This window comes from Hippopotamus amphibius, chromosome 5 (assembly GCF_030028045.1).
Source record: "Hippopotamus amphibius kiboko isolate mHipAmp2 chromosome 5, mHipAmp2.hap2, whole genome shotgun sequence".
Taxonomy (NCBI): Eukaryota; Metazoa; Chordata; class Mammalia; order Artiodactyla; family Hippopotamidae; genus Hippopotamus; species Hippopotamus amphibius.
In genome coordinates, this window is record NC_080190.1 from 154,518,095 (window position 1) to 154,545,083 (window position 26,989).

General features: G+C 38.7%; 1 long non-coding RNA gene across 2 annotated transcripts in view; it reads left to right on the forward strand.

The window, feature by feature from the left end:
- The window catches only part of LOC130854511 (uncharacterized), a 220,653-nt gene that overhangs the window by 138,635 nt on the left and 55,029 nt on the right, over positions 1 to 26,989 (forward strand). For both annotated transcript variants that reach the window (XR_009054034.1, XR_009054035.1), the window contains exon 3: positions 14,164 to 14,310. This is a non-coding gene — a long non-coding RNA (uncharacterized LOC130854511). The remainder of the gene's footprint in view (positions 1 to 14,163; positions 14,311 to 26,989) is intronic.

A 26,989-nucleotide genomic window follows, 5' to 3' on the forward strand; every position in this document is an offset into this window, starting at 1 on the left:
GGAGCAAGTGGGAAAGTGGTAGGAAATGAAAATAGAGAGGAGACAGGAGGCTGGACCTGATCAGGTCCTGCAGGGCCCTGGTAATCAGAGTAAGGATTCTGACTTTTCATCATAGTGAAATGGTGAGCTGCTGGAGGATTTTGAATATAGGAAGCATAAGATAGTCCTCGGTGATCAAAACCTCATTGAGCTTCTAGTTTGGTCTGGGCATTTTTCTAAAAGCAAGTAACAGGGTAGTGAACAAAACTGGTTTATTCCAGACCTTCTGGTGGCAATATAGAATATGTCTGATAAGTGCTGTGTGGAAAAGTAGAGCAGGGTCGAGGTGTACCTGGAGGGAAAGAGCCTGAAGGGAGCAAGGGAAGGTAGGAAGGCCAGGTGGGAGGCAATTGCAAAACTCTGGGTGGGAGTTGATAGTGGCTTGCCAGTGAAGATGTTGTAAAAGTGTGGTCAGATTCTGGATATATGTCTTATGTAGGGATGATAGAATTTTCCGATGATTTACATGACTCCCCATTGCTATTAGAATAAAGTACAGGTCCTGATTATGGCCTCTCACATTTAGCATGGTCTTGTCTCTGCTTACATTTCTAACTCCACTGACTTCCTCCTTATATGTGGCTCTTCCACTCTACAGGACACATACCAGTTCCTCTAAAGAGCCATGATCCAATGGCTGCTGGTCATTTGCACATGCCAGTCCCCCTCAAGACCTTATTTACGTGACTAGCTCCTTCCCCTCCTGCTTCAATTCATGGCTTATATTTCCCCTATTCGTAGAAGCTTTCTTGTTTTCTGGAGATGAGGTTAGGTGTCTGTCCTATGAGCAAAACCCCAAGGCTGACTTGATCTTCTGCAGCTAATCAGACATCTAGAAAGCTGTGCACAGTCTTTTTTTAAAAAAACAAATTTTATTTATTTGGCTGTTTCGGGTCTTAAGTTGCAGCACACGGGATCTTTGTTGCAGTGTGCGGGATGTTTCGTTGCAGTGTAAGGGCTTTTCTCTAGTTGTGGCACACAGGCCCTAGAGCATATGGCCTCAGTAGTTGTGGTGCGTGGGCTTAGTTGCCTCCCAGCCTGTGGGATCTTAGTTCCGTGACCAGGGATTGAACCCATGACCCCTGCATTGGAAGGTGGATTCTTAACTATTGGACTACCAGGAAGTCCCTGTGCACACTCTTGCTGTAATGAAAACTGTTTGTTTAGCCACAGCATTAACTCTGTTTTGGCTTCAGAGCTCTTTGTTGGGGGGAAGAGTTGAGGAAAGATCTCTTTATACCACAAACACAAAACTATAGGACCCAAAGCAATAGGGATGCTTGGCAGGTGTCATACCATCCGGTGAATACTTGGCATAGACACTCCTCAATGTGTTCATATTTAGAAACAACGTTATAATAATGAAAAATAATTGGAATTGAATTTTTTGTTTTGGAACCTAGTGCTTTGTCATTACGGCCTTAAAATGCCCTTATTTTCTCAAGATTTTAATTTGTTATATTGGCTTTATTCAAGGTCTTGTTTTTACTCCTTGATTGTGAACTTACAACAGCTTTTATTCAATATCTCACAACACCCTGTAGAAAGAGCTATTGCTTCTCCTATTAAAATAACATGCAAAATATATCACATGCTCATTTCCTGAAATATGGAGTGAATTTCTTTAAACCTTGAAAACACTCCATTTCCATGAAATAAATCTTCCCAGACTGGTAAATTATAACAGACTTAAGTCTAACTGAGAAGAGATTTCTATTTTGAGAGAATAGTGCTTTTGGCAGTCAGTAGAGCCTTCTGTAGACATCTCTTTGAGAACAGGATAACTCATCTGAATTCATCATAGCCAGAAATAAAGATTCTTGGTGCCTGATGTAGGTGCATTACCGGAAGGATGGTAAGTCTGGCTTAGTATTGCTTGCAAAAATTATTTATGGTTGGCACTCTCAATGTGTTTAAAAAAAACTTCACATTTGGTTAAATGCTTCTGTCTAGCTTTTCATTATTTATTTGAAGTCTGCCTTTAAAATGCTCAAAATAAGATTGTTGTTGGACGGACCTCTATCTGAAATCCAGGAAATAGCTTTCATTTTGGCCCCAGTTAGAACCCACATCATGTATATTAATGCAGTTTTCTCATTCTAGACTACTTTTTGTTTCTCTGTTGCAGCCAGCCTTTTATTAACATGCTTAAACCAATAAATCCTCATCTGTACTGGAGTGAGCTAATTGTGTCCTATAATGAAGAGGGCTGAATTTCATTTGTCAAATTTATATTTGCACACAGGCTGCCTCATTGAATGCAGACCAGCTTAAGGAGGAGGAGTATCTTTCCAAAGAACTACGTTGAATGAGTACTTCCAAAAAAATCTTTCCTTGCTAATGACATTTTAAACAACTTAATTCTGTAAATTTTATTTCTGTTGGAGGTATGCAAACTCTTCCTACTAAAATATTTACAAATTTACCTCATGATAGGCTATTTTCTGTTGGTCAGAGTGCTCATCATACCCACAAAACTCTTTCTTATATGAAAAATATATAGTCATTGTCTTGTTTTATTTCTTTCCCTTAGAGTGACTTCTCTGTTCTTCTTTGCTTGGCTAAATTCTCTGCCCCTTTCAATCCAGTTAAAACCTCACCTTGCTGCCTTACCTAATTTGGGCAGAATATTTTGCAGATCATGGAGATTTCATTACTAAGTGTGTTGTGTGCTTAAGTGGGGTCAATACAAGCAAATATTTCCTAGATGTCAAAGATTCAGCCACCTGTAAGAATGACTTTAATTTATTGTTGCCTTACATATGGACACCAAGTTGGAAAAGCGGAGGTGGGGGGATTGGGGTGTGATGAAGTGGGAGATTGGCGTTGCCATATATACATTACTAATAAAAAAAATCAAATTGTACACTTTAAATATATGCAGTTTATTGTGTCAATTGTATCTCAATAAAAGTTCTTAAAAAATTTATTGTTGTCTTAATGGAAATTATAGGACACTGGAATGAGTTTTATTTGCTTTTACAATAATCCTCAGGTTCATTGTGGAAGATATTGGTTGCTTTGGCCTTTCCAGAAGTCATTTACCTTTATCCAGGTAATAATAATACTCTTATGTACCTTGGGGGTCCTTCCAGTGATGCCTCCAGGTCTGAACATGTAACTGATCAGAATAAATGAGGTTCAATTCGTAAACTCTTGTTACACCTATTGGCCAAGAGAAGTCTTCATTGCATTATCCTTGGGGCCATCATGATGGGAAAGTATACTTGAAAATTAAGCCATTTCAGAAGAAAGAAGGCATATGAGAGAGATCACTTCCTGACAGCAGTGAGTACCTGAATCCAAGTGCACCAGAAGCTAGAGACTCCTAGGTTTTTTAGTTACACAGTCAATAAATTTCTTTTATTTCTTATTTATTTATGTTTTTGCTTACACAAATTTGGGTTGTTTTGATATTTGCAGTTGAAAGAGCTCTGAATAAATATTTCAGTCCCGATTTTATAAATGAAGAAATTAAGCTGAGAGAGATCTAGAAAACTGCAGAGCTAGTAACAAATGAAACTGGAATTGCTAGTCAGGTATATCTGCCTCCATGGTTCATTCTCTTTCTGCTCTACCATATTGCATTACAGTTTTCTGGTATGTTTTGGCTTCTGTACTGATGTGTTTTGGTTCCTCCAAGATTTTTTATTTATTTATTTATTTTTGGTGGATAAAGTCCATGACTTGCAGTTGTATCATTTTCTACTAGTATTTTGGAGGAAGAGAATACAAGGGACACAGACACTTTTGTGTTCTGAGTACTTATAATAGAAGCTCATTAATACCATTGAGTTTTCCATTGATTGACACTCATTATATGTGATCTTCCTCTGGGTTCAAAGAACCGTGGTTGAAGTCAAAGCCATTCTTGCTCATAGAGCGACCTGCTAGTCTCTGAGTCTGTGTTGCTTTGGTGTCTGTTGTCCACAGTCCCTGTGTCCATCAAGTTGTGTTATTTTCAGAAATACAAACAAAGACACCATCACAAGAACACTTACATTGGAAATGCTGGGAAAATGATGACTATTCCTAGGGTGGATCAGAGACAAGGTTGAAAGAAACATCTAAATTTCATTCCCAGAATTGTCACTGCATTTCAGGGTGGCCTTGGACAAGATTATTTTTCTAGGTTTCTCCAAAGGGAAGAGAATAGGGGTAGAAGAGGAAGAGGAATAATCAAGAGTTCCCAAAGAATACATTTATTCTTTGTAGTGTTAAATACTGCATTCCCATTTTCCTGAAATTTACTGTGAACTCACAGGCCAGATCTCAGAGAAAGCCTTTTGAAATTCTAAAAATAGTTCTTTTCATTTATAGCTAGAAGAACAAAACCGAAACCAAAACAAATAGAAAACAGGCTTGGCACACACACAAAGCTTCAGGCAGATGGGTCTTTCTGGTCAGTCAGTGTCATTTACTAAGACCTAATTAGCTAGGCTGCCTTGGTGGCATTTTCAGAAAGGAAACTGGAATCCTTGCTTGTAAATGTCCCCATTAGCTCATTGTATGTGTTTTCATTGGCCTTTGGAGAAGACTCAAGGTCTATTATGGTTTTGTTGATGGCTAACAGTGTTCTTGGCGCTGAGTGAGATATAGAAGAAGGTACGGGATCCGCCCAAAGGCGCTTGCAACCTAAGTTAGTAAAACAAACAACTCGCTATTAGTCTTGACCTTGCTGGAAATTGGGCTTAAATATCAGTAGTGCTAAATTCCAGAATATTGCTATTTATGCCCCTCTGGGATGGGCAGGAATGATATTGTGGAGCAACTGTATTGCCTGGTATGCTTCCTTTCTTCCATTTTTAGCATGTCCGTCTTTCTTTCATACTCCAGGGCTTTTTCCATGGCTGAGTCAACCACGTACGTGGTCTCTTGGCATCCAGTTATTTGGATGTAACATCCACCTTCACTTTAGTTCGTTATAGTCAGCTCTCATTTTTCTCCACCTACTGCATGTGGTAGGAAACAGTATTGGCCCAGATAAATCCTAAATAATTTTTTTATATGGGAACAATTTTTCTTCTTGTATATATTTGTGTGAATATCCATGACACTTCAAACAAAATAGTGAATGAGTGTGAAGACCCCGTTGGACAGCGATTGAAAAGTGTCCAGCGTTCTCTGCCCATGCAGTTTTTTTCCATATTGGCAGGGAAGGAAACTATTACACCTCAGACTCCCTGATAGTCATACCTTTGGGAAGGGTGGGTGTAATAGGAGAGGTAGTTCGGGGAAGTGGAGAATCACTGATGGGGCAGAGTCTGGAAAAAGGGAGGCAAGAAATTCATAATTTGTAAGTCCATTTTTTTTAATGGCTGGTCTCCGGTTATTACCAAGTAGAAGCCCGTGTGAGAAAGAATAAACGAAAAGAACTGTTTAAGAGTTAAGCAAATATATTATTTATTTATTTATTAAATTATTTATTTATTTATTGGCTGTGTTTGGTCTTCGTTGCTGCACACGGGCTTTCTCTAGTTGCCGAGAGCGGGGGCTACTCTTCATTGTGGTGCGTGGGCTCCTCATGACTGCTCTTGTTGTGGAGCATGGCCTCTAGGTGCGTGGGGTTCAGTAGTTGCGGCACATGGGCTCGGTAGTTGTGGCTCACGTCACGGGCATAGTTGCTCTGTGGCACGTGGGATCTTCCTGGGGCAGGGATACGAACCCGTGTCCCCTGCATTGGCAGGCGGATTCTTAACCACTGTGCCACCTAGGAAATCCTAAGCAAATTACTGATCTTGCCTCTAGTCCATACCTAACTCCTGCTTAGCAGCAGTCAGAAGTGTGCTGGGTTTGGTGTATAAAACTAATTGAAATCTGCTGTTGGGGATTAATCTACACCAATGAAACAAATGGACTGTGGCTACATGCAATAGCATGGATGAATTTTTTTTTGGAAACTATTCCCATATTGTCATTTTTATGACAAAGTTAAATATATCTTTAATAATCATTTTAGAATGTAAATTCTCACCAATTTAACACAATTTCGGAATGGATTATTTGAAATAGAATCATTGGATCAAAGGATATGAACATTTTAAGACTTGATATGCTTTTTAAAGTTTTCGGAATTGTTTAAATTAGTTTACATTTTCAGTGGCTACGTTTGATGATACTCAAATCACTTGGATGAATCTTATAACCATATGTTGAGCAGCAGAAGCCAGACACAAGACTAGAGACTGATTAATTCTATTTAAGTGAAGTTCAAAAACAGGTGACTAGTCTATGGTGTTAGGAGTCTGCATAGTGTGACCCTTGGAGGGGTGGTGACTGAAAGAAGGGGTGGGGGGGGTACTCCGGGATGTTTGAAATATTCTGTTTCTTGGTCAGGGGGATGGTTGTATGGGTATGCTCCCTTTGTAAAAATTTGTCACGCTGTAACCTTGTAAATTTGTGCATTTTTCTGTCTGTATTTTCTACTTAATTTTAAAAACATTACTTAAAAACTGTTTACATCTATGAGAGAAATGTTTGCATGCATAGGTGTTATCTGGAGACACGTGCTAAATTGTTGAATTTGCTTGTTTTTCAAATTAGTAGCTGACTGACATTTGATTTCTGGGAAATACTTGTTAAGTAAATAATTTCCAGTGGAAGAAAGGTGCCAGTATGTCTTGGACAGTAGCCTTACGGATACCTAAGTACTGTACTATGGGTTGCTATGCGCCCTTATCACCATCAAAGGCAGTTAAGCCAAGAACCGAGTGCTCTTAGTGAGCTGTCTATGAGTTCGTTTCATAGGAGATGATAAATGACCTGTACTCCATCGTTCCTCAGGTCCTGAGGTGTGTGGCTGCTACGTGACCCTCCTTCTCTCCATGGCCCACTTCTGTCTGCCCTGTCCTTTCCCCAGCAGGAATGCTGTGTTCTCTCTTCTGTCTCTGTCTCTCTCTCTCTCTCTCACACATGAGGGCAGTAGGCATTTAAAAGACTGTGGTTAACCTGGTATATAAGACATCAGAGAGAGAAGAAATAAGACACAGAACAAGAAGGGAGAGGAGGAGGGAAACAAGAGGGAAAAGTGAAGTAAGCCAAGAGCGATGTGTTGAGCAAATCTGGAGGTTGTAAACTTTAAAGAAAGACCAACTAATAATGACAAAATAGTAAGGTCCTCACACTATCCTATTTTTTAAAAACATGTCAAAATATACTTACTTACTATATGGTATGCTATATACCCTATATAATTCCATTTAGTTTTAATCTTATAAAATTAAGGGATCAGAAGGGTTTTGAACATAGTGTATTAGTTGCAGCACGTGGACTTCTTCCTTGTGGCATGGGGGCTTCTTCATTGCGGTATGGGGGCTTCTTAGTTGCAGTGTGCAGGCTTTTAGTTGCAGCGTGTGCACTCTTAGTTGCGGCACGCATGTGGGACCTAGTTCCCCAACCAGGGATCAAACCTGGACCCCCTGTATTGGGAGTGTGGAGTCTTACCCATTGGATCACCAAGAAGTCCCTACACACCCTTTTATTCACTGAGATGAACCCTCTTATACACAGCCCATTGAGTCAGAATAATAATGCAATGTATTAAGTACCTACAGCATCTCAAGGAGCTTTGTTTCATCTTTTATTTTTAAAAATCTTATTGTGGTAATAACACGTAACTTGAGATCTACCCTCTTAACAAATTTTTAAGTGTGGCATACCGTATTGTTGAGTGCAGGTGCAATGTTGTACCTCAGGGTTCTAGCATTTATTCATCTTGCTTAACTGAAACTTTATGCCCATGAATTAGTCACTCCCCATTTCTTTCTTCCCCTGGCCACTGGTAACCACCATTCTGCTCTGTGATTCTATGAATTTGACTATTTTATTTTATTTTTTAGTATTTATATTTTGGGCCATGCCCCACACCATGTGGGGTCTTATTTCTCCAACCAGGGATCCAACCTGCGCGTCCTGCATTGGCAGCGTGGAGTCTTAACCACTGGACCACCAGGGAAGTCCCTGAATTTGACTATTTTAGATCCCACATATAAATGGAATCATGCAGTATTTATCTTTCTGTGACTGGCTTATGTCATTTACCATGATGTCCTCAAGGTTCATTCATGGTGTCACATATTACAGAATTTCATTTTTTAAAGGCTGAATAATATTTCATGTGTGTAAGTACCACTTTTTCCTTATCTGTTTGTCTGTCAATGGACATTTAGGTTGTTTCCACATCTTAGCTATTACGAATAATGCTGTGAACACTGTGTTAATATCTCTTTCAGATCCTGATTTCAGTTCTTTTGGATAAATACCCAGAAGTGGGATTGCTGGATCATGTGGTAGTTCTGTTTTTAATTTTTTGAGGAACCCCCATACTGTTTTCCATAGTGGCTGCACCATTTTGCACCCCTACAATAGCGTACAAGCGTTCCAATTTCTTCTCTACCTATGCATTTGTCCCCACCAACATATTTCATCTTAAATGATATGTTTTTGTTCCTTCTGCTCAATATGTACAAATGGCTACGTGTGGTTCCCCGTGCCCATTTGTATCTGCTACTTGTTACTGGCTGTGACCTTGTCATTTGGTGTTCTAACCAATGTTGGCCCGGAGCTGGGCAGGACTGCACGGAGCCGCTCCAGGCCGCATGGACCCTCTGGCCACTCTGGTCTGGACTCACTCCTCCTCACCATCCATCCTCCCCACCAGGGCTTATCTGGAACTTTACCAGCTCCCAAGGGTAAAGATAGGTCACTGGTCAGATGACCATGTGCCTTTAACTCCTGACCCTGATTTGTGTGTACTGGCTTTGAGGGAGGATTCTTGTGGCTTCTCTTTACTCCAGGTTTACATTTAAGCAAAGATTAGATTTGCTACACTCTTCTCACTGACACATGAAAGGTTGGGTATACATCATTGGATAGGATCCCACAAAACCAATGGGCTATAGAAGTTGATTGGGCCAAGTACAAGTGATCAACCTGAGTATTCACATTTGAATGACTAAAATGACTAGAAAATTTTCTAAATGTCAGTTGAAGGACCATCACAAGTATTTGAGTATCCATGACCTGCAAGTATTATGCCAGGTAACTTTGGGGACATAGAGGTGTGATGTCAAAGGCTGGAATGAAAACAACTGAGAACAGGCTGTCAAATACTGTACTGAAAAGCAAACTGTGCTGAATATAGGTAATTAGGAAAAGGAGCTACTGATAAGCACATGCTGAGATGGGAGACACAGTCACTTTAAAATTACAGGTAAAATGATCTTTCCATATGCCTACACGAATGATCACTTCTGTGTCTTTGCAAATCAGATACAATGATAACTGGTGGTTTGTGCAGAGTAGGTCTTCACTGGCCAAATAAGTTAGGACATGCATGCAGATTTTCTCTACAGTAGGATCTTTCTGAGCTTTTTAAAAATGACACTTTCTAAATTCCAAGAGAGAGATGAATTTTCTGGTATCCCACATGTTTTGCACCTTGAAAGCATTTTTATATGAGATATCTTCTGGAACTAGTTTTTAGAAAGTCTGGAGATAATGGTTTGACATTTTCCAAGTCATCTGCCTGTCATTTCATGTTCTTCTTTCTTTTAAGTCTCAAGGAGAAAACCTAGGTAGCATGATGTAGCGGAAAAGTGACCGGAGAGTAGCTCCAGATCTCGGCTCTTCACTGAAGGTTGTTTTGGGTTCACCCACTAGGAAGATAAATCCACCCCTGTTGTCCTTAAAAAAGTGAACCTACTTGAGACTCATTGACCCAGAGACAGCACCAGCCAAAGGATTTCAGGTTTGCTAAGCTAGGGAACAAATCCAGCTGTAAACCCTTTAGGTGCATTCCCAACATGCATTTTTCCTTTATTTTCTCAAAATACTCAGCTCTGAACACTTCTCTTGTGGCTCATTTTGTGTTTGCCCAGAACACCCCCACCCCCCACCCCCTGGCCCCACCAAATGGAATGGATTGGTGTTAGAAAAACCCTAAAGGGATGTGTCAGTTCAAGTCTGTTTTACACACGAAAAACCTAAACTTTCTTTGGCGTTTGATTTTCCCTTGGATTATAGTAGGAGTTAGTGCGATAAAGTCACCTGATTAAGAGTCTACGCCACTTCCTATAGTGGCACACAGAAACCCTAGGAGCTCTCTGAGGTTTGAATCCCTTGACACAAGGCTAACCTATGGGAAATGCCCATGGGAAGTTCCTCAGTTTCACCCAGATCCTCTTACTCTTCTCAGACATAGTGATTAAATATAGTTACTCTTATCTCTTGGGGAAAAATATTCAACAAAAGCAATTAAGATTCAAAAACTCCACTGATCTGTTAGGGATTTACCTAACTGTCCCAAAACTACAAACCTCCCTCCCAAACACACACACACACACACACACACACACACACACGAAACCTATTAACAGACTTTAGATTCTCTTATATCAAGGGTCCCAGGAAATGATTGAGTTTAACACTTGAGGGTTTCAGAATAAGCACTGGGGAAAATGCATGGTGTCTGTAAACCTCAAGCAATTTAACTGTGGCTGCCAAGGCATCCACAGAAAGAGTTTTTCAATTGGTATATTTATACTTTCTTTACTTAGTATTGATTCTAAATAAGGATAAAACCCATCCTTGATGGGAAGCCTATGAGTAAGAACAGATGAATTAAAGTTTGTTTTATCTTCCCACTTTCCTTTTGCTGTAGCCAAAAAAAGCCTTCCTTTTAGAGGCAAACGGGATGCATTCTAGAGGAGGCTGCCACTGCTTGCAGAACAACTAAATGATGAAGTGGTAGGACAGTTTAGGGCAACAGGAGTGCTGGGTTCTGCTGCAGGTCCAGGGCTTTGGAAATCTTTCATCTTTAAAACTGGGGGAAATAGACCACTTTGAAGGCTCACAGTTCTATGAACTTCCTCCACTACATGCTGTGTGTTGACGCCCAGGCCTGCCATTTTCTAAACCCTATATTCCTCTTAAAATACCTGCTTTGGAGCCACTGATAAAACAAGTGTGCTCTCTCCCTCTCCCTCTTTCTCTTAGGTCTTTCCACAGACTGATTTCACCTTATAAATTTGTTCATTGATTATTTGTAGGATTGAGAATAATCTCTGGGTAATTTGTCTTATGGCAGAAAATGAGTGGAGAGAATGAATGACCAAGGTATGATGGTTTAGACATTGTCTGCTCATAGTTGTGTGTGTGTTGAGGGGGGGGGGGCGGGGCGGGGGGGTGTTATGTATGAGTATTATTAAGTCAGAAGTCAGACCCACTCAAATAGGACTTGTGATGATTCTCCAAAATTAAGGTAGGGTTCAAGTTCATCTGTGTTTCAGGTATGTAACAAAGTCTGTGAATATGCAGAGAGATTGAGTCTGTACTTTAAAGAACAGTCTTTTCCAACATTCTGGCCATTCTACCCCTACCTAGATATAATCCACCCCTACTTGCAGCCTATTTTCTAAGTCCAGGCACACAGCTACTGTCCCCTGTGAAGTGACACTGCTGGGGCTTGGCTGATATGTTTTCACTTCCTGGAGTTCCCTTCCTCTCCCTCTTTCCCCTCTGTCATCCCACTTGTCTTATATGGTTCATTTAAAATTCCCTGAATAAATTCAGCCCTCATTCTCCACCATCCAGATTCACTGTTCTCCTTCTAAGAGTTCCAGAGTTCAGGAGCCCCATGGTAATTTACTCACACTTCTAATAGAGTACTTGTTTCATTCTACCTGATAATATAGTAAGATGCTGAAAGAGGGATAGTAAGAGAGTAGAAAAAGAACAGACTTTGGAAATACGGAGGAGATTTAGCTCTGGAAAACTAGCTGAAAAATGTCAGACAAATTACTGAGCCTGTCTGAAGCTTAGTTTTCTTCTCTCTAAAATAGACATAATAATCACTTTATTGGCATTAAATGAGCTAATATATGTAATGAGCCTAACACCATGCTTATTGGGTGGTGGGTAATACATATAGGCTGTTATTGTCAATAAAAGTGATATAGGAATTTTATCTTTTTGTCATTTTCTTAGTGATTTCACTTTTGGAAAACTGTATCTGTTTCAAAAAGTGTTTGTTGAATACAGAAATAACTCCCTTGACATAGTTTAAGTTCCTGTTATTCCTATAGAGCTGCTACAGAGTTTCATACAATCCTCCTAAATGAATAAAGAATAGAAATGTTTGATGAGGTAAGCAGAGGTGTGACGGTATGATGACACAATTGTTCCCGATTATTTAATTTAGTCACCAAAGTAGCAGTTCCATGGGGCAGCACTTGGGATTGATTTATCAAATCGTGCCTGCCTTGAGAATTTTCAGTGCACTGGACTCTGTACTTGGAGGATAGCAACGGTGAGCAGCAGCAATTGATAATCACTGATGATTAATAATTATGTGTGGGCCCAGACATTGGGTTTTAAGTGGATGTGTGAATACAAGCAATAGCAGCTCTAATTTTATGAGGCGGATAGTAATATTGTCCTCGTTTTACAAAAATGAAAGTGAAGCCCAAAGAGATGAAATAACTAGTCCCAGTTCTTAGAGATAAAATGACAGATAATGTATTCAAACCCAGGCACCTGGCTCACCAAATCCACTGTTACTACTATGTCAGGTGAGACTCTGTCCTCAGGCAGTTTCCACTCTAATCGAATAAAGGCAATCAATGCAATATAATATACTCTCCAATCCAAGGAACCCTTAGGGGATTTGGAGCACATAGGAGATGCCATCAGAAAAGCGATGGATTTGCTAGGCATTCTGCCTTCTTTCCCCCCAGTTACTTCCTCAGTTAGACTTGAAAGTTTCTTGACTAGTTTTTGGTGGGTTTTCCCCTCACTTTCTCGTAGAACTACTATGATTCATTTTGCTGGAGGTTTCAACAGAGAGGGAAAGTACCAGCCTTTGGTCATGTTTATTCATTGGTTATGTATAGGAGTTACATGCGGTCAAAGAAATCAAACATTTGATTATATTCAGAACAATGCTGCTTCTGGCCTCTGAACTAGATAACCTTCTGCTATCGCTAGTTCCTCTGAAACACTTCTGCAAACATTGCAGCAGCTATTCTCAGAATACTTTTGGCATGAACTTTGAGTCTTTCAAGTGTGGCTCTGGAAAAAACCAAAGAGAAAAGATAGAATTAGGATAGCAGCAGCAGGCTGGCCAGACTTAATTCAGATCCTACATGTACAACAGCTTTTCTCAGAGCCACGTAAAGGAACCATTAAGATTCCAAGGAGATGGAACTAGACATTACCCCCTCCTAGTGACCCATATTAGGTTCTTTACACATGTTTTCCTTGGATTAAGGTTTTGATTTTCTGTTACATGGCTTTGTTTGTACCCTGTCTTAGGGGCCGCTTACCTGATTAATGAATGCATTCACACCTGATTGCCACTTGGCAGAAAGAGAGTTAGTTCTGATACAGAGAAATGGAGGAAAGGAGTCCAAAGCACAGGTGGAGACAAGCTAAGACATGCTGGAAAGCATGGATACCCAAGGGAAGAATATCTTGATATTTGGGGGAAAGGGGAATTGGGAAGTAACAAGGCAAATTCCCTTTTGCCTTGAGCTAGTTCAGTTGTTTCATTTACAAATATTACTGCCTTTCATTCATTCTTTATTTAGCCTTCACTCTTCTCCAGACACAGGACAAGGCAATCACCAAAAGAAAGACAGAGAGGAAGGAATCTTGGTTCCTCCTTCAAGTTCACAGTCTAGCAATGGACACATGTGTGTGCAACTAGGGCTGCAGAAGGCCTGGTTTTACAAAGTAGATGTGCACACGGTGACAGAGAGCCATGGAAATGACATCCTTTTTATCTGGGTCTCCATAAAGTGAAAGAGAAAATGGAGAGGCAGGCACGACTGGGAGTCTGGGTGGAATTTCTCCAGTTCGCCTCCTGCTTGGTAGAATTGCCTTCAGTGCTGTGTACTTGCCCACAGCCTGGGGAAACCTGCAGGCAGTCCCTTGGCCTCATGGGAATTTGTGTAACCTGTTTTGCTAAGTCTGGCCAAGGCAGGGCTATACAGGTAGATAATGAGAATCTAGCAATTAGAGCTAAGTTTTTTGTACTTTTTGTACTTTTTATGTACCAGACACCATACTAGTATATTTAATGATCTTGGCAACCCTTTAAGTGTTTTTATTATTCCCATTTTACAGATAAAGAAACTGATGCTGAGGGAGATTAAATAATATGCCCTAGGACATACAAGTTACATGGCAGAGCTGAGATTTCCTTCGTGGTCCAACTTTATATCCTAAGCCATAATCGTTATGTTCCTGGATACCCAGTACTACATAACACGGGTAAGTGGAATCTCCATTTGCAAGTAGCTCTAAGAGCATAAAAGCATACCATGCTAGGGAGCCAGAGGAGTCTGGGAGTGCTAACTGTTAGAAAGTGAGGCATGTACCATCCTGGGAGAGACATGGTCCTTTGGTATTGGGGGAATAGGAGAAGCCATAGGGCCAGACTTCAGCATCAGTAGTGCTTGGGAGCAGGTGTGTGGTTAGAAGGTCTCGGAATAATGTCTTCCCGGTGATCCAGAAATTGAGTTCTGCATCCTACTAATGGACCCATTTTGAAGAAAGGATGTGGTGACATTCTTTGAGCTTAAAGTTTCTTGCTCTCTGCTCAGCCAGCCAGGCATCTTTTATCACTTTAGTGTTCAAATCCAATATTGGTATCAACCGAATAGGAAAACGGTTGTCATTTTTTGTTCAATGGATGAGTTTAAATAGATATTTTTGTTTTGTCTGTGGGAAACTATAATGAAATGGAACTAGCCTTCCAAGTGCAGGTTCCACTGTATAATTAGGTAGATAAACATGGCTGTAGAAGTTAGAACTGCATGAACCTTTAACAAAATCAGAGAAGAGAATAGTATAGTTGTTTATTGGTGAGGATGTAATTCTGACCGTGGTCAGAGGAACAATGCTTCCTTGATGATAGCTTTACGTCTAGCTTTAGTAAATATGTGACTTTGTTTACGGCCCTGAAACAGTGTGTTTTCAGTTGAAGATAGCTTTATTCATTTTAGCTTTTGACATCAGAACTAGAAGGTACTGATGTAAAACCTCTTATCCATTTAAGTTTTCTTAAGGAGTGCCTTGATTTCAGGTGGAAAAGAAGCACAATTTAGAGTACAAAACAGAAGCCTAACTCTAATGTTTTATGCACAAGGTTTAGGTCCTTCTTTGAAATGAGGGAGAGTCTGAAAAAAATGTGGTCCCTTTCTATACTATATCTCCTCCAGCCTTTTTATTGAACTGCGTTGTAGAGTGTTCACTCAAGCCAGGTTCCTCCTGGGTATTTTTGCCCCTTTGAGCCCTCTAGTCATGGTCAATCATTTTATGTGTTTTATGTAGTTAGCATGTGCTTCACAGGTAATTGTGAAAATAATGGTGCAATAACACCCTTGCACAGATATCTTTAAGCATTAGTGAGTAGACCTATGGGAGAGAAACTGAAAAGCAAGACTATTGGACCAAAATATAAATGCATTTGAATGTGGTGAATATTATGAAATTACATTGCAAAAAGGCTCTGTTTGCTCCCTTGCATGGAGTGCATGAAAGTGTCCATTTTCCTGCACTTTTACCATCACCAGTTATTATTTTTTAACTTTTATACATCTGATGGGGAAAAATGTTATCTTAGTGTTGTTTTAATTATTTCCAGTTCCCTGGTAACTACGAGATTGAATATCTTTTCATATTTTTTGGGGATTTGCTCTCCTTTTTTTGAACCATCTGTTCAAATCCTTTGTGCATTTTCCTAGTGGTTTCAGTGCATTATTCTTAGACTTGTAAGAGCTGTTAATATTATGAGTATTGATTTTTTTGTAAATATTTTCCCACACTGTTGGTTGTTTTTTGAAGATCTTTATGTCTTTCAAAGTATTGAATTCGGAAGATTTAGTAAAATCTACCAATGTTTCTCTATGTATCCTTTGAGTTTTGTGTGTTACTTAAAAAGACTTTGAGATGTATATATATATATCTCCTATAGTGTTTTCTGGTGCTTTATGTTAATAACTCAAGCCATAATTTATTAATAGTCTTATTAGCATCTATTTCCTTCTAATGCTTTTTGAAGCTTCTTTTATACATTCGAGGCTTTCATTTGTATATATAATGAAATATATAGCTTATTTTTTCAAATAGATTACTTTTTCCAACTGCCTTTTAAGTAGCACATAATTTTACCTCTAAATTGAAATGTCACCTTTATTAAAGAGTAAATTCTTATATATGTTCATTTCCATGCTTTTATATTCTGTTCCAATTTATTTGTCACTCACCCCAATGTTTAAATAACTGTCACTTTATATTTTGATGTGGTACATTTGTTTTGTTTTTTTTCTGATACAGAATTTTTTGGCTAGTCTTGGAAGGTACTCTTTCTGTATGTAGGTAGAAACCACATAGTGTATGTAGACCTGCTAGAGAAAAGAGAGTCATTTTTCCAAGCAAGTGTGTCTCTTCGTGTAGGATGTCTGCCAGCGTATTAACAGGAACTGGTGCCTCTAAAATGTTTGCATTTCTCAACACCAAAGTTAACACTGAAGAAAAATATTCCTCTTATCTTTCTTAATAAATATTAAATCTAAACCCTGCTTCATTTCATCTGCAAAATGAAACCAAGATCCTAGATTGTCTGCCTGGGTGAGTTCTGGGCATAGCATTTGAGAAGCTTTGCCATCTGGCTCTAAAGGTGATCCACAGTGGGATTCCTGCAGGATGTCAAAATGTTGGAAAAATTATGAAAACCTGGGACTAGATTATTTAGATTAGATTCATCATATTTTCAAAGAAAACCAATTTTATTGGATTGTATGGCTTTTATCTAAGGCTGTGCACACGTGACTATGAGAATGCCACGTGTGAGAATAATTGAGTTAATTCTCATTCAGGAAAATTATCAGTAAAATTCCACAAGACAACCTACGAATATGTTATTTGACATTATATACACCAAAATTATTAGCTAAGTTAGTAAACTTTTCACTTTTCCTTTACTTCCTTCCAACAATGCCTTATTTTATTTTTAAAAGATTGGAGAAAATAGATCCATTCTCTAAAGTGTAGTTTTTACTTCTTATAGTGTTGTGAATTTGATAAATTGCAAGAAAATCTGAATGTTTAAACAATTTGGGTAAATAAATTTTTGTATATCCATATAACCTAGTTATTATGCAGCATTTTGAAACAATGAGAGATGGTTGGTAGTATGTAATGGCATGAAAGGTTGATGATGTATTATTGAACAGAGCTGAATCAATCTGTTGGAAGCATATAGGATATGATCCATTTTTGTTTAAAATAATTTGTAATAATTTCTATGAAACACACAGACATACTTAAAGAAATATGAAAAATAAGCACTAATCTTGAAGTTGGGAAGTATAAAATTATAATTCTACCTTATACATATTTATATCATTTTAAAATTTTACAATGAGCATATGTAAGTTCTATAATGAAAAACAATAAAAATTTTTATTTTGGAAAACACAATTTTTAGATTATGTACTAATGGTCTTACTTCCTATCATAAACTTTTCATATAATTATAGATTGCTGAGAGTTCAGTATGCCTCAGAAATTATGTTTTCTTCTACTACAACACTATGTGTAGATACAATTCAGGAGTATTAGCATTATTACAATTTCTTGAAATATTACTAAGTGCCAGCCACAGAACTGTGTGTGTTACACTGCATCATTTAATCTTCAGAACATTCCTTTGGGCTAGATATTGTCCCCATTTTAAAGATAATCAAAACTGAATTTTAGAGAGTGTAAGTCATTTGCCAAAGTACTTCAGCCAATTAATCAGCATAGTAAGGAACCAGACTTTAGCTTCTGATTCCAACTATGGCTTCTCCAATATCCTACAAAACAATATCCATATGGAAATTCATAAACACAAACAAGAGAGACTTTTCAGAATCCAAGTCCACAACATTCCCATATTTCTTTTGTAGGTTAACTTAGTAAGGATGCCCAACGATCAGAATAGGTAAAGTGCATAGTTGACACTATGGAAAATCACTATTAGCTTAGGTTTGTAGCCTTCAGATCTGTTCTCTGGGTGAAAATAGCTAAAGCCAAGCATCGTCATCTTTCTTTAGAGAGTGTGTTAGTTTGCTAGGACTGTGGTAACAAAGTGCAACAAACTGGGTGGCTTAAAGAATAGAAATGTACTGTCTCACTGTTCTGGAGGATAGTGTCCAAGATCAAGGTCTGAGCAGAGTTGCTTCCTTCTGAGAACTGTGAAAGATATTCAGTTCCATGCCTGTCTTCTAGCTTTTGGTGGTTTGCTGACATTCTTTGGGGTTCTTCAGCTTGTGTAAGCATCACCCTAATCTCCACATTCATTGTTACATGCCTCTCTCCCCGTGTGCCCGTCTGTGTCCAAATTTCCCCTTTTTATAAGGACACCAGTTGTATTGGATTAAGGCCCCACCCTGCTCCAATATGACCTCATCTTAACTAATTACATCTGCAATGACCCTATTTCAAAATAAATCACATTCTGAGATATGGGGGTTAGGACTTCAACAGATAAATTTCGGGGGACACAGTTAAGCCAAAAACAGAGAGTAACTTTCTTCTCCCTGGGCCCAAGGAACGTGCTGCAGGATCCTCTCTTAACATTCATACGCTAGATGTCTCTCTGCATCCCACTGTCTGTGAGTGAGAGTACTACAGTTCTGTGCAAAAGTCCTCAGTATTCTTCTCTGTTTTCCTTCACTGTTTAGATGCTTTGAAGAGGACATTTGACTTGAGCTTCCTGTTTATACTGAAGTCTTCTCTTAGGCAACCTGATGCTAGCTTTGCATGGTTGCTTGGGAGGTGCTGTATGTTTTAGATTAATTTGCCAGGCTTTGGAGGTAAAAATAACTTCATTTTCAAAACCATCCCATTTGTACTTCAGTAGGAATGGAGATCTCTGTAGGCAAAGCATTGTACTTACTGAGGCTTCATACCTTTCTGAGGCTGGACCCTCATCTTAAAAACTTACAATGTCAAATATATATATAAGTATACATATAAATATATATATATATATATATATATATATATATATATATATATATATGTTTTTCTGAGTTGCAACCTCCTAGAGTAACAGAAAATAACTAAAAGCTTTGAATTGGAATTAGCACTAGTCAGTAATTTCTTGTATCTAAACAAAAAACCCATGAACTTTGGATCAGGTTTTGTGCTTAGATGTAGCTATGGGAATATAAAAAACAGACAAAAACAAACAAGCAAACAAAACTCGTGGTGGCAGATGTTGCCAGTTTCCTGCATATTCCTTCTCGCTGCTTCTGATTAATGCTACCTGGTTTTTATTAGAGACGCTACACTCTCTTTTCCTCTACATAATTCCTTGTAGCCAAGCCTGTCATGGACATATGAACTGGTTTTGGCTAATGAAATGTAAACAGCAGTCTATTGGATAGAGCTATTGGAGGAGCTATAGTTTGTTTTTTTTCCTTTTTCTTTTTTTTTATTTTGCCTCAAATTGTGGCTCTATCATTCCCATGGTTGTCAGGTGGTTGTTCTACCTTCATCTGAGCTGTAGGCAGAAAGATGAGAGAAACTTAAAGGGCAACAGCTACATGCAGCTAAGAAAGCTAGAGAGAGTTTTGGTATCTGAGGACTTTCGTGAGCAGCTGGTCCAGCCCTGAACTGCCCTCCTCTGGACCTATTACATGAGAAAAAATAAACTCTTATTTGGTTGATATGCTGTAACTGGATTTTTGACACATGCAGTTGAGTTCAATCCTGACTGATGCATCAGCCTTATCCTGTTGGACAATATAGTGCCAGCAGCTTGCCAGTGACTCTGCTGTTTCCAGGAGGGGCTCCCATCAATGGGATCTCACTTCAAGAGCAGCAAGTACCGTGACTTCCAACTGATAACAGTGGTGGCAGCCTCCAGAAGTCTGGCCCTCAGCAGCAGATCTGGGAAGCAGTAGATCTTTGAATTTCTTGTCAAAGCTTTAGTGTCACTCACACGTCTCCAGCAGGCTCCAGGAAGATGCTGGGTCCGCATTAAAAGTTCAGCTCAAGGTGTTTTTTTAAGAACTCTGGGAGAGCATGTTTCTGTTATCGCCTATATTAGTTTCATAGCACATAGGTCTTTCAAAGAAAAATTCTCTTGGGGAACTTTTCTTTTTTCTTTTCAAAAAGAGTTTTGTTGAGATATAATTGACATACAATAAGGTGCATATATTTAAAGTGTACAATTTGATATTTTTTCTTATTAGTCATCTATTTTATACATATTAGTGTATATATGTCAATCCCAATCTCCCAATTCATCCCTTCTCCCCCCACCCCCGCTTTTTCCCCACTCTTAAAGGAACTTTCTGAAGGCTCTCTGGAATTGGTCTGAGAAAATAAACTTAAATCGCACATGGTATCATAATTTTAGTGTTTATCTATTCAATTTCACATTTTCCTGAACCTAACATGTCACTTAATGTGTCTAAGTGGGAACTCACAGCTCTTAGTTGTTTATCACTTTTCTGGAGCATCAAGGATTAAGTAACTAGTAGGTCTGAAAAGAAGCTCATTTTCTTCTTTTAGTTATCCTTTGAGACATAAGAACATGGTTGGCAGGGGTCCAGGAAGGAGGAATTGAGTGTGACTACTAATGGTCACAGGTGGTAGGATTACTTTTTGGAGTGATGAGATTGCTCTGAAACTAGACACGGATGATGGTTGCACAATTTTTTGAAGTGACTAATAATCACTGAATTGTACACTTTTTAAAAGAGTGAATTATATAGTATATAAATTATATCACGATAAAGTTGTTATTTTAAAAACAAAGTCAAGAGTATCACTGCAGAGCCACTGAATGAGACCATTATAGTGTGACATGGGTTCTTTATATGGTTCTGATTTGAATCCCAGGTTAAGAACCCCCACTACGTCACACCGTTCAACCCCCGAGGGATGGAGCTCCACACACGTACACACACACACATGCACACACGTATGCTTGTATAAAACACCAACTACTATGCTAGGGTTCTTGTAAATGCCTTTGCTTCCTTGTCTGGTTTCAGCCTGTAGCCTCATGTCCTACAAATGCAATGTTGTAGAACATAGTCTAGGCATTATTGAATGTGGCCATGAAATATTGCCCAGGAAAGCTTTATGTCTCCTTTCCCACCATTCAACTTCTTAATCCATTGCTCATGAGAAGTTATTTTGCTTCATGGAATTTGAGTTGAAATTTAAGAAAAAATAATGGAAATGCCCAAAGGGTAAACTATTACCTTCATGAGCTTTCTAAATTATGGGACAGAGAAAGTGTAATAACTTCGTGAAATGGGCTATTAGACTACGTTTTATTCATCTCTGAATTCCAAATACTTGCCTGACGTGAACTTGACGATCGATGACTCTTTTGAAATGGACTATTTCTATTTGTCATAAGGGAAAACTCCAGACACTCTCTTGACTAACTTCCCTCCATCCTTTCTGCCTGCCCAAATTAAATGATTTGCACAGGGTCTCTTGCCTTTTTAATTGGCAAGTTGAGGCTAGAACCAAGGTCTTGTGTCTCTGGAACTGGTGCTGTTCTTTCTTCATTCCGATCATCAAAACACAGCATTGTTAAACAATATTTCATTTAATGGTGAAAAAGTGCTGTAGGATTATGGACAGCCTTGGTAACAAACCTGATCTTAAGTTTAGAAGATCCCAGGAATAAATATTCGAGAATGGGATTATATTTCAGCAGCTTGTGGCTTAGAATTTAGTATTTTTATGTTGCCTTCTTTATATTAACTGGATTTCCATGACTCTGTCCCCTTGGATTGCAGTTGTAATTATGTAGCAGTTAACATCTTCTCTGGGCCCAGCACATCCCATAATTAGCTGTGTTCTCTCCACAGCGTATGACTCAACCCTATGTGGTTCTTCTATATCAAAGGCAGGGTGGCCAGATTTTTTTAACCACAATACGTGAGCATGTAGTGGCAGATGGCTGCACAACCCAAGTGCATCGGATCCTTTTGAAGAGTAACCTCACCAAAAACAAGCAAACAAACAAACAAAACCAAACCCTGAGATTTATTTTTAAAAAAAGGAAAGAACCTTCTTGGGAATGTTTCCAAACACTGCATCATTTAAAAAGAGAAGCATCTCCCTCTCTCTCTCTCTGTCCCTCTCTCTTTCTCTTTTTTTTTTTTTTCCAGAAGAACTAAAATAGAAATAAATGAGTTAGAACTTTGAGGTCAGCCTTGATCAGGAAGGAGGGCACTTCCTGGTCTCTAATCAGAAGTCTACAGAGGTTTACTCGATTGAGCAAGGGCACTGAGTGTAATGTAGTTTGTAGTGGGAAGAACATAGGACTAAGGGTCAGGAGACCCAGTTTCTTCTTTGTTCTGCTGCTAATTAGGTATCTGAAGCTTTCTGAGCTTTGGTGAATCTAACTACCTGAGATCATTTATGCAACACCACTACTGTAAATGCAAGATCTTATATTATTAGGCCAGTTGAAAAATAGAGCACCTCAAGCTCTCTGCACATACACATTAATCTACATCTCCTTGTGAAGTACACTAGGGAAGGAAAAGATTCAGTAGCTGCCCTGGTAAACTTATTACAGGCTTAGTGAAACTCACCATTGGGGAGTTCCTTATCATATTGGTAATAACATATCAGAGTGTAGAATGTTTTATTCACCAGAATTCCATAAGGAAAAACAACAATATTTGTGGAGAAAAGCACTTATAATGGAAGGCTGAACCCAATGAGCTTTCCTGCTCTGTACGACTTAAGGGAACAGATTTTCTTGCACTCCTCAGAGGAGGGTATAGGAAGAGGGAAGGGGGGTTGAGGCTCGTATGATGATAGGGGTGCTTCTCTTTTTCATGATGTGAAAGGTGAGACTGCCCTATAACCCTCAAATATTGAATTTTCTCAAAAGTGCATAAATGCTGATATGTGTATGTGAAGATGGGAAGAGGTAATAGAGAAGTTTTGAAGGGACCCTATTTTACACTCACATTAATTCTGAATAATATCAGGCCTGGGTATAGGAAGGAAGCAGAGAGAGATAAGAGAAAACCAAACTTGGGGATTGGTAGCAACATTATGAGAGCTCTGAGTTTCCAGTCTATGGAATTGGACTTCAGATCAAAGTCAGTAGGTCCTTAAAAAGCATGTATAACTTAAATATCCCAGCTAAAACCTATACTTTGTGTACTTTCCGTATTCCAGGTACTGTGCCAAACACTGTGTGTGCATTTCATGCATACATACATGCAAAAATTATTGCTTTAAATCTTTACATGAGCCCTGTGAAGTGGCTATTACTATCTCAATTTCATACTTGGAGAAACGAAGACTTACAAAAATTGTCCAAGGACATACAGGTGTGAAGTGTAACTTAGATTCCAAATATGCTTGAACATTCATTTATTAATTATTCATTACCATAGAAATGTATTGAGCACTTTCTCTACTAGACATCAAAGGGTGTACAAAGATGATTCTAAAGTGAATCTTGCCACAGTGTACTTATTTTTATCATCTGATAGGAGCTATAGAACGAGGACAGGGCTAGCAATTTCAGAGGAATCAAAGGTCTAATCCCTGCCACCCCTTGGTGCAGTCTGAGTCCTTTTCTCTTGTGATGCCAAAGAATAGCTAACTTATTTTCTAGATGTGACCCAAAGTTGTATGTTCTCTTGTTCAGTTATCACCAGTAATGACGAAGTTTCCACCTCTTCATTAGTTTCAATGCTTTTTGCAGTCCCTGTTGAAAATCCTTGAGATCATAGGCTGTGCTCCCCTCAGAAAACATGCTGCATTTCACCCTGTACATCCCCATCTGGCGTTTTTCCTCTCTTCCAGCTCCCATCCTCAGTTCTTGTCTTTCTCTCATCTTCCTTCTTATCTCTAGGGCAGCGTCTCTCCCTCCTCTGGCTACCACCTCTATATATTCCCTTCCCAATCCTGCCCTGAAGGGATCTTAAGGACCTATTTTCCCAGCAAAGTAGATCTCTTTAAGGGAGAGTTTCTTTGTTTGGGATTTCTTTTTTTATTGCTAATAAAACAAACTTTTCCTCATGTAAAATTTTTTTTTTGGCTGCACCATACGGCATGTGAGACCTTAGTTCTCCAACTAGGGATTGAACCTGCACCCCTTGCAATGGAAGCACGGGATCTTAACCACTGGACCACCAGGGAAGTCCCTAGAATTTTTTTTCATGAATTTCTAGACCCACCTGAGCCTTCCATTCTTCAATTGTCCCCTACATTCTGAGGCTTCTCTAAAATTTCCGTTCTTCAACCCCCTTCCTTGATCTCAACCATCTTGATATTCTACTGCTTATTAGCTCATGATTTCTCCTAAATACTGGATAGGGGGTGTATGGATAGTATGGTAAATGCAAACCAGTCAAATATTTCCCGTGCGAGTTTCATAAAAATTCAAAGGGAAAAGCTAGAAGTCATCTGAAGATTGCTTTTTAATTGATTTTTCCTATTCCATCAATTCTAAAGTTCACTTTCCAGAAAAAAAGGGCCCTTCCTTAATATAACAGAGTGTTGTTATAAAAACAGTTTTGTGTGTTGGAGCTAGTGCTGGCCCTGAAGTCAGAGAAACTGTATAAATCTCAGCCCTACCACTTTATAGTTCTCTGACTGGACAAAATTATATTCAACCACTCTGGGTCTCAGTTTCCTCTTCTGTAAATTGGGATGATAAAACTGTATATACTTCACAAAGTTATTGTAATGAGCAAATAAGATGAATATGTATTTAGAACACAGTAGGTTCTCAATAAATGGAGGCAGTTGGTTAGACTGGAAATATAAAGCCTGTTTACTAAGTAAAGCAACTTTTGCAAAAACATAAAAATTCTCAAATTCCCACATTCTCAATGACTTTTACACACCAATATTAAAAGTTAATGTGTGGGTTGGCTACCCTTTGCTTTCATCCAGTTACAATTCTGTAGATATATAATAGGAGTATTTATAATTGAATTACAAACTTAGAGAAGCCTAGGGTTGGCATTCATATTTGAAAAAAATATCCCATCCCTGAGTCTAGATTTCATATCTCTGCAATTCATTTCCCGAAAAGCCTTCCAACTAAGTGACTTTCCATAGCTGTAGGCTTTGTTATTATTATTTAAGGACCCTATTGGGCAGTCGTGGCAGCTGCCAGCACAGGTGACAATACATGGTGAGGGTGGGTTCAGTATGTAGGTGGGGATTTTCTGATTCCAGGGGAGAAGATTCTTTGTAACAACAAAGTAGATATTATCTGGGATATAAGATCTATATGAGGAAGTAAGTAGAGATCCACAAAGAGACTGTGCTCACCAGCTGAAGAGCAATGATTGAATTTAATAAAAACTTCCACGTACAGTAAAGTTCCTTGTTCATCTTTGCCTTTTGCATAAGAGACTACAAGGTAAAAACCTTTTGATCCAATTTTTCTAACTTTTATTGGGTTGAGATCCCTAGTATCTTACATGAAAAGAGTAAGATAAAGTGATCAAGGAATAAGAAGTAACCATCATCATTTATTGAGAAATTATTATGTTCTTCCTATTTATATAAAGTATATATTCTTAATTTCCATTTTACAGATGAGGATTGTGAGGTTTGGTGATATTAAATGATTTGTCCAAGGTTCAAGAACTAAGAAGTTATTTATAAGAATGCATCAGCTCAACCACTTCCTTCCATCCAAAAATATGCATTAAGAATTTTTTTTTTGCACTAAGAATTATTTAGTGATATCATTTGCTTTTATTTTGTCCTATTAGTTTCAAAAGACATTTTACCAGAAACTTATATTTAGGAATGCTTGAATATGGAAGAATCCAGTTTGAAAGGCATGAAGATTTCTTAACTGTTTCTGTACAACAGAGTAGCTGGTCAAGATAGCTTCTAAAATCTATTTCTATGGGAAAAAATGGTTTTTTTGATTCTACAAAACCCAGTATTTCTTGAAAGCACAAGAAAGTTACAAATGAAAGATACATATTCAGTCCCAGAATACTGGGAAGTCTTCAACGGATTCAAGAAGAGATAACACCAAACAAAATGTAATCTGATTCTTGGGCTTCCCTGGTGGCACGGTGGTTAAGAATCAGCCTGCCAACGCAGGGTTCTGGGAAGATCCCATGTGCCGCAGAGCAACTAAGCCTGTGTGCCACAACTACTGAGCCTGTGCTCTAGAGCCCGCAAGCCACAACTATTAAGCCCATGTGCCACAACTACTGAAGCCTGCATGCCTAGAGCCTGTGCTCCACAACAAGAGAAGCCACCACAATGAGAAGCCCACACACTACAACGAAGAGTAGCCCCTGCTCTCCACAACTAGAGAAAGTCCGTGTGCAGCAACAAAGACCCAACACAGCCAAAATAAATAAATAAATAAATAAATAAATAAATAAATATGCAATCTGATTCTTTCTGGAATTTAGCTTCCCTGAGGATATGAAATCTTATCTTTCTATACTTTAAATCACTAATCACAGTTTTAGTGCTGTGCCCTTCAATGAAATTTTATTGAATGATTAGGACTTATGCATATCAGACATCTCCAAAAGTCTTGTTTTCATGTCTCTTTATGATTAAAGCACTTTATCACAAAATAAATAAATAAACAAACCAACATGAACTCTTCTCTAAGCATACAACATAGGCCAGTATATTAAAGAAAGTAACATTATGATTATTTGAAATTTTACCGTATTAAAAGATGGGACCTCCCATTATTGACTAATGACCATGTAGCTTGATTTTCTGTAGGTTGACTCCTTTCCCATGATGGTTATTCTGTTTTATTGGCAAAGAAGTGGAGGCTGATACGTAATAGAGCGCCTAAAAACATACTGCAAGTTAAATGGATAGACAAGATTTAAATCCTTCTGCTTAACCAACTAGGTTGACACTAAACTCCATTCTTCCTGCTGCATTGTACTCT